We start from the raw sequence: 8,884 nt of genomic DNA, 5'->3' as shown, positions 1-8,884 counted from the left end.
CAGGCCTAGCTGCTCCACGGCATGTGGGATCTTCCCAGACCAGGGCTCGAACCCGTGTCCCCTGCATTGGCAGGCAGATTCTCAACCACTGCGCCACCAGGGAAGCCCTACACGACTTTTAAAATCTGGATATATTGATTTGCCCTGATCCTCTTCTTATTCAAAACACTCTTGATTCCCTTCCCTGTGTCACCCTTATAGGCGCTAAGATCCTTGAGGCCAGAGACAGTCTTTTTCGTCTTAACTTCCCTAGTTCTTGCACAGAACTTGACACACACCAGCTCTGAACAACTGATTCTGGATGAATGAATGGGCAGGCTGCCTTGGCCCCTGATAAATTTCTGTTCTTCCCTATGCTCTTGACTCTGAAGGCTGCATTTTCAGCCTCCCCTCTAGGCTCCAGGTTTCAAGATCTGCCTACAGACCACAGCAGAGATAATAATCTGCCCTTTATTTAAAAACTGGCTTTGAGTCAGGAGCTTTATGTAGATTATCTCTCTTCTGCTCACCAATGAGCTTCAAGCTAGTAACTATTAGCGCACACTTAACAGACCAGGAAACTTAAGGACCCCAGAGGTGACGTAACTTACCTAAAACTACATAGGTGATAAATTGGAGAAGTAAAATTGAAACTCAGGTTCTTTCTGATCCCCAAACCAGCGATCCTTCCATAGACCACACATGACGATAGATACAACAAGTTTAAAATGCAGGACGGGCTTCCCTGGTGGCGCAGTGGTTGCGCGTCCGCCTGCCGATGCAGGGGAACCGGGTTCGCGCCCCGGTTTGGGAGGATCCCACATGCCGCGGCGCGGCTGGGCCCGTGAGCCATGGCCGCTGAGCCTGCGCGTCCGGAGCCTGTGCTCCGCAACGGGAGAGGCCACAACAGTGTGAGGCCCGCGTGCCGCAAAAAAAAATAAATAAATAAAATAAAATGCAGGTCACTGCTTCTCTCAAAGGGCTGCTCATCTTCCTGTATTTCTCATCCTGGGCAATGTCGTCACTATTCACCTTGTGGTCCAGCTAGAGTCCTGAGAACTGCCTTCTCTTGCCCTCATCCTTCACCCTGACTCAGTCACTAGTACTGCTTCCCAGACTTGAAAATCCATCCTGTGCTCACTATTCTGAATATCCCAGCATGAGTTCAGGCCTCCAGTTTTTTCTTTTGAAGATTACTGTAACTGTCTGCGAACTATGTCTTCCAATGCAGGCTTGGGTCCCGCTAGTTCACTCTCGTGATGCTGCCTGAGAGCTCCTGGTAAAATGCAAATCTGAACGTGTCTCTCCTCCTTGCCTACAGGATACAGCTCCAACATAAAGCATGGCATACCTTCCTTGACCTGGTTCCTGCCAAGCATTCCAGATCCTTCCCTCGTGACGTCCACTCCTCCCCTCCCTACACCCTGTAATCCAGCCATATGAAGATTTACTTGTTGGTTTTATGTCTTTGGGTCTTCGCATGCCAGGGCTCTGTCTTCCTGGAATGCCTTTCCTTGTGCTGCCTTCCAGACAGACTGCAATGCAGCTTAGGAGATGCAGCTCTAGCATTTACTCCTCTGTCAAGCCCCCCAGCAGAGCTTGATTCCCTGTTATGTCACAGCTAGGCTTTGTGTATTTTCTCTTACAGCCCATTTCAACGCATTGCGATATTTTGCAGTCTGCACTTTACTTCTAGAACATTAGCTCAGACACTTGCCAGTTGTGTTTCGCATGCTTAGGCCAGCACACAAAAGTAAGTCAAAAATAGTAAAGTCATAAATTAATTAATAAAGGAAACTGATGGTATGTGGGTATATGTCATCTTAGTTGCAGATCATTTATTTTTAAGAGTAAAGCCAGAAAGAATGTTTCAAGCAGAAACAATGGGGGAAATAGATCATTTCTTTGGGCGAAGAAACGATGAGTGTGGCCCAAAGTGTAAGTTGAAAACATTTAGCTATTATGCCCTCAGGCACATAAAATCCTCAGGCCTCTCATCAATAATTTCCTTCTACCACCACAGAGCCATCCATGAGGTTGAGTAGGCATAACATTTAGGAGTGAAAGGAAAAGAGTAAAGATTTGTATCTCTGAACCTAGTGCAGAGAGCCATCCAAACTCAACCTCAAATTTTAAGTGGTACAAAAATGGTCTAAGACTTATTAGAGATTATTCTCAGAGCTAACCAAGATAGAGCAGGACATTTGATTTATCCCATGGATCGGCTAAACTGAAGCACAGCAAAAATAAACATTTTCCAGATTTTTCTGTCATTCCCGAAATACAGGACAGGGACATGGACAAATAATAAATAGTCGGGTTGTGAAGTTATATCTTCAAGTGAAGAAACTAACCAAAGGATTGGCGGGATTGACGGAGAAGAGCGTGGCTGTGAGGCACAAGTTCGATAAGGGACTTGAAGTTTCAGAGTTGAGACAGAGGCCAAGTAATGGTGGGCAGGGATACTTAATTCACCAGTCACTCCACGCCATCCCCGGGGCCTTAAGTAGAAGGCAGGACACCAGATGACCACCAGAAAGCACTCCTCCCCACAAAGGAGGAAGCTGATTACAGCTTTCAGGAGCCCCCCACTATGTGAAGACTGCAATTCAAAGGCTCTCCCTAGAAAAAGACGGTGGAGAAGCAGCCAAATACCCCTAGAGACACACAGAGAAGCCATAACTCTGTTGACATTCCAAAAAGAAAAAGGGGGAGGAGCATTTTCCTCCCAGCAGTATTCTTTAATTGCCTTTTCTTGCTTCCTTTCTGAAGAGACAAGGGAGGTGGGTGATGGCAGCTAGATCATGTAAAAGTACAGAGGGCAGCGGACATGAAGGTCTATCTAGCCTCCTTGTACAAAGGCCTTATGATAATACACACATAAAAATGCGTGGGCAAGACTTGGAGTGATGGTCCCCATGCCCCGGCCGCCGTGCCGGCCCCAAACTCACTCCCACCCCGTGCTTTGAATGCATTTGTGTACACACACCCTCTGACAGATAGGTTCCTCATGTTCCCATGGAGCTGAAATCTCTGGAGGGATCACGCTGCTTTTATACTTCCAACAGCAAAGGTAAGAACCACTGCATGATGTTAACTCTAGTTGTATTCCAGATTTTCAGTTGCTTGTCTTCGTGTTCACATGAACTCGATTTTTTTTTTAACTTACTCTTTGTAAGAGTGCCGCAGTGGCAAACTGATGCTTGTTTTTGTAACATCAGTATGCAGAAACTCATATGCGATCTGGGAGCTTCCTCTCCCTGAGCCCCTCCTTTCTAACAGAGTTTATGACCTTATCACATCTTAGGGGAGTTGATGAGAAATGCCAAATAGAAATCAATCCGTATTTAGTAAATATTCTGTGAAACACATAAAACATCCTGTAACCACAGCTGTTTTCTGACATGAAAAATCTGAATATTATTTCTACTCTGATGGGTACTTCTCAATAGGCCTCAACGTTCAAAATCATATCTATAATAATTTTGCAAATACAGATAGCCTTCTGCAAGTTCCCCTTGGGTTTCATTTCAAAGCTCAGCTATTACCTTACTGTTTAAAAATCAAATAAAAGAATCTTAAAAAGAATCTAAAAGAGGAACACAACGTGATTTGCTAATGCAACCCCAATACTTATGCCACCCCTCCTTTTGGAATTTTGCATCTCACAAGAAATGGTGATTTGACTTCTACAAAGTCAAGTGCAAAGGAGTTAAACAAAATCATTTTGATTTCCTACCTGGAAATCTGCTTTCGGTCCTAGTCACACATTCTCACAATCTTGAGTCTCAATTTCTCAGGTAAATTCGCCAATCTGCTGACAAGAAGTTTTGTGTTATGACTTCTCCTCCCACAGCGCATACATTAAGACTTGACTATGAAAATGACCTTAAGTGCTAACCAAAGCTGCAAAACCAAATCTCTTGGTTTGAAGAAAGAACATAAACACGTGGAGGTGGGACAGGCCAAAAGGGTGGGTGATGCATGAGGCACCAAGCTATACAGAATACCAGATGGCTAAGCAAAATACAATTTTAAAAGTTTAAAATAAACTTATGAGCAACAAAATAAAGAGTCATTAGCACTGGATGATAACCGAAAGAATAAAATAATAAATATTTATGAGTCCATACCAAAATAAATAAATCATGTAGATACTCCCTCCCTCCAAGGGGTAAAGCTTAATTATTCTCCCTCTAAGTGTGGGCTGACTTCCAATGAACAGAACATGGAAAGAAAAAAGTAGTAACTTTACAGTGGAAACCCTAGCAGACTCTACCTTAACCAAGTGATCAAGGTTAATGTCACAGTGATCAGTTATGTTGACAGGACACACCCCATAATATAATGCAATGAGAAGGGCACCTTCTCTGGTCTTCTTCCCCAAAACCCATAACTCCAGTCTACAAAATTCCTGGCCAATACTCTTCAAAAATATCCATCCCTTCTGAAACAAGTGGGGTATGCCGTGGTATGCTATGTATGTTATTATCTATCATATTGTATTTTGTGTTAGTTTATATTTAATATTTTAAAAGTGGGTAGCCTATTAATACTAAATGAACTTTTCAGGAAAACCAGACAAGTCTTTCAAACTGTTAACCAAGCAGTCAAACAGACTAGTGTTTTTAGGCAGTAATTTTGTTTAAATAGTCATTTTTCTTTTTCTTTAATTTTAATGCTTCCATAACACATCAGAATGACATCTCCAAATGCTGTAGACTTCAGTTTTTTTCTCACCACAAATAGTATGTATATTTTCACTATGACTAGAAACAACATGCCTGCTATTGGTGATTCTGGTAATTATTTTAAAAGGCTGACTCTACGTGGATTTCAATGGCACAACAGTGACAATTCAGTGTTAGCCAGTTACAGGACCTGGTGAGCACCCTAGCCAGACACCCCATGCTGCTTGTGGATAGGCATTCCCCAGCCTCTTGGCCGGGTGACAGCAAGCACAACAAGGCGCGGGGAGAACCGATGAATAAAATGATAAATATTTGTGATGAAACAGGATGTTGGAGGGGGGGGAGGGGGATGGAATAGCTCAACTACTGAACTACTGAACTACTGAAGCTACTTTGGAACGTTAACAGTATTCCCTTGTTGTAAAACTGGGAGCAGTACACAGATAGATCTTTTCTCCAGTGTTTTCCCCTTTATTGTAAATAATTTACAGAATTACTACTGTACAACACAGCATCTACCCGGGCACAAGATTTAAGACTTTGGGCTGTTGAACCATAAGCACTATACCCTGAACAAATGCTGTAATCATCCTTTGAAGGCAATGCAAACAATGATGTGAAAATATAATATTTTTTCAGGCCACAAAACACTTTTAATAGATCTGCCCTTGCTGTTGATTGAATATATAATTTAAATGATTATTTACTAAGTTCAGTCTCTCATCTATGCCACTTAGTAACAACAATGATAAAAATTTACAGGCTCAGGGGCATTCTTGTCAAGAGTAAATTCAAGAAATTCTGAAATAAAACATAGTGCTTCCTTTGTATAGAGTATCTAGACTCAGAGACTTCACTTAAATGGAGTCTCCATACTCGGGCAGATGACTCAAGTGATTCCCTTTTATTCCCATACTGATTCTGATATCTGATATCAATTAAGAGGACAAAACAAATCGCCACTATGGGGGTACACTTTGGGGCTCGTTTTTCAAGAAAGTGTTATCAACCAACAATGCCTTCTTAAAGTCCACAATATTCCTCTCTTTCATCTATTTCACTCATCTCTTGTTTTCTTGCTGATTATTCCACCAAAACAAAGTAAAAAAGAGCCAAAACTAAACCACATCTCTGTGACAATTTGCTGCTTAAATGAGTCTCTGAGCACCTCGTTCGCTCAGTGTCCTAACACTGATTGGTCATTTTGTTATATTATAAGGAGACAGAATGGCAGCCTGGTATTGGGGAATGAGGACAGAGATAAGAACTGAGCAAGATGTACAAGCTCACTCACTGAAGACTAAATATAAATATAAGAGCTTGTATCAATACAAAACACGAGCTTCTCATACTTTTAAGACTTACAATATCAATGCGCCCTGCCTGGATTTCAACTAGTATGTTTGACAAGAACCTCCAAATGAGGAAGTAGGAAATAGATGAGTTGGAAGTAGATGAGTTTGAAGACACACGTTCTTTTGTTTTCCATTTGTTTTGTTTTCCATTTGTTATAATGGAAATCATTATAACATCATTCCCAAATATGATTTATCAATCCTTTTTATGCCAGAGAATCCCTGTGATTCTCCTTAAAAATCATTTCATGGAAATGAATAGAGAATGAATACTAGAGTCAACAGGTCACAGTGTCACATATACTTTCCTTCAATAATATATTAGATATGATTCTATAAATCTGTTGTTCAGCATGAGCAACGGGACAGCGAACTTGAAATGAAAAAATAAAACCTATGAGAAAATACAGTAGGTGCAGAATCAGAGATGAATGTCATATTCCATTCCAAACACTATCAGAACTGACAAATTGCCCTTTAGTGTACTTAGGTCTAAACAGTAACTCATTATGGATATTAGTTCCTATCTTCTTTCTGAGTGAAAATAAAGCAGCTCAATGAAATTGATCACATGATCAAAGAAGATAAATTGCCCTTTCTTATCCCTCAAAAGAAAAAGTCCCACATGCAAGAACGTCTTTACCAATACTGAAAGTATTAAAAATGTAAAACCGAACCTATAATGGTCTGTAAGAATAGTTTATTATTCATTTATTCTCATCTGTCAATCCTAACTTGCCTCAAACTTCATTCTGAGCCTTCCTAATTGAATTGGTTCAATTTCACATCCCACACCATAATTTATCAGTTCAGTAACCATGAGCAAACTGTGGTTTTCATATCTATTGACCCAGGGTAAGAGTATGCTGATATGTCATAAGCACACAATTGGAATGACTCCTCCTCCTCTGTGATGTTTTAAAACCAACCTAACTACTGTTTTGATGATTTTGTTTACCCATTTATATTTTTGATATAGCAATTTATCTTCTAAAATTACTTAAAGGAAACAACCTTTCATTAGCTTTTTAAATTCTTCCTCCCTGTAATGAAATACTGGAAGATATATTGAACTCCTATTTCTAAATCAGTTGAGAAATAAAACTGCTCAACTATTACCAATAAACTAAATATTTATCAGGTAACTGAGGTTATTTTTAAATGATTATAAGATCAATTAAACCAATAAAAAGAAAATGTTGAAGTGCTTTATAAATTCCAAAAGTATATCCCAGTTACAAATGGAATCTGAGCCTCAGAAGAAGAAAACCAACAACAAGACACAGTATAGATAATCAATAAGAGGCCACTAAAGTGATTTTTGCAAATGACCAATGATTTGAAGCCACATTTCTGAAATTATATTTAAATTTTAAAATTAGGACACTGGAAAGCAGTGTCATAAATGCTCAAAAACACATGGAAAGTGGCTTCCCTGGTGGCGCAGGGGTTGAGAGTCTGCCTGCCGATGCAGGGGACACGGGTTCGAGCCCTGGTCTGGGAAGATCCCACATGCCGCGGAGCAACTGGGCCCGTGAGCCACAACTGCTGAGCCTGCGCGTCTGGAGCCTATGCTCCGCAACAAGAGAGGCCACGATAGCGAGAGGCCCGCGCACTGAGATGAAGAGTGGCCCCCACTTGCCGCAACTGGAGAAAGCCCTCGCACAGAAACGAAGACCCAACACAGCCAAAAATAAATAAATTAATTAATAATAATTGAAAATGAATATCTGCTTAAAAAAAACACACATGGAAAAATTGACTTTCAAACAGTGTTTTTAAAGTGTTTTATAAACATGATACAATTTTTTGTTATTAAACCCTGAAGTTAAATATATTTCTTAATTTACCAACCAGCTTCACTGTATTCAGGTCTTAAATATAATTTTCATCTACTTTCTAAACTCCCATCTGGAAATCTACATTTATCTGTAGATATGGGAAATATTATTTGTTAGATCCTCTAAATATTAAAAATATAAGCTGATAATTTCCCTCTGGCTTGATCATTCCATGATTCTAGAATATACATGTCTTTAAGAATCCAATACACTTGACAGTAGACCAAGAAGCAACATGAATAATAAGCAGAGAACTGCACTACCTTTATGACTATAATTTTTAAAAAACTTTGAAAGCATTCAAATACTAATCAGAAATAGATACACCAGATAAAACTAAGCTAAAATTGTTAAACTTACAAAATAACAAAACAAAGTTAAATCCCATTGAGAAATATTAGAACCAAGTATAAGTAATAAGAATTAATATTTATAATATGTAAAGAGCTCATAGAAATTTATTTTTCAAAAATAGCTAGGAAATAAAGTAGAAAATATGACAAGCCAATTCAGAAAAGAAATATAATTAAAAAGGAAGCTCACTAATTATTAAGGAAATACAAACCAAAACAACAATGAAGGGAAGATTTTCACTTTGGTACTGTTATGATGAAAATGGGAAGTGACCTAAAAATAAGGACCATGTATAATAAAAATATTCAAACCCTTTAACAAACAATCCCACAGGAGAAAATTTGAATATTCACAAATAAGAGAATTTTAAGAAAACTGTGACCATGAAAATAAATCAAAATTATATAACTATTAAAATTAGAGTACAGAAATTAGCAAAACGGAAAGTGTTTATGAAAATATGGTTTTGAAAATAAGGGCTATATCAATATCATGATTATAACTATTTCAAATGTGTGACTATGAGCAAAGATCAGGAGTATACAAGGAAAAATTAAAAATCAGATCGATAGATTGTAAAAGGTGATTGGACAGTTGTATCTTTTATTTATTTGTTTCATAATAGTGCATGAGGGATAAAATTTAAAACTTGACTAGAACAAAT

General features: G+C 39.0%; 1 long non-coding RNA gene across 1 annotated transcript in view; it reads left to right on the top strand.

Annotated features, from left to right (window-relative positions):
* LOC114486946 (uncharacterized) overlaps positions 1-3,386 on the top strand; it is a 9,265-nt gene extending 5,879 nt beyond the window's left edge. The window contains exon 3 of the long non-coding RNA XR_003681416.1: positions 1,301-3,386. This is a non-coding gene — a long non-coding RNA (uncharacterized lncRNA). The remainder of the gene's footprint in view (positions 1-1,300) is intronic.
* The last annotated feature ends 5,498 nt before the right edge of the window (positions 3,387-8,884 follow it).

Source organism: Physeter macrocephalus, chromosome 10, assembly GCF_002837175.3.
Source record: "Physeter macrocephalus isolate SW-GA chromosome 10, ASM283717v5, whole genome shotgun sequence".
NCBI lineage: Eukaryota > Metazoa > Chordata > Mammalia > Artiodactyla > Physeteridae > Physeter > Physeter macrocephalus.
This window is presented reverse-complemented; position numbering and strand designations above follow the sequence as displayed.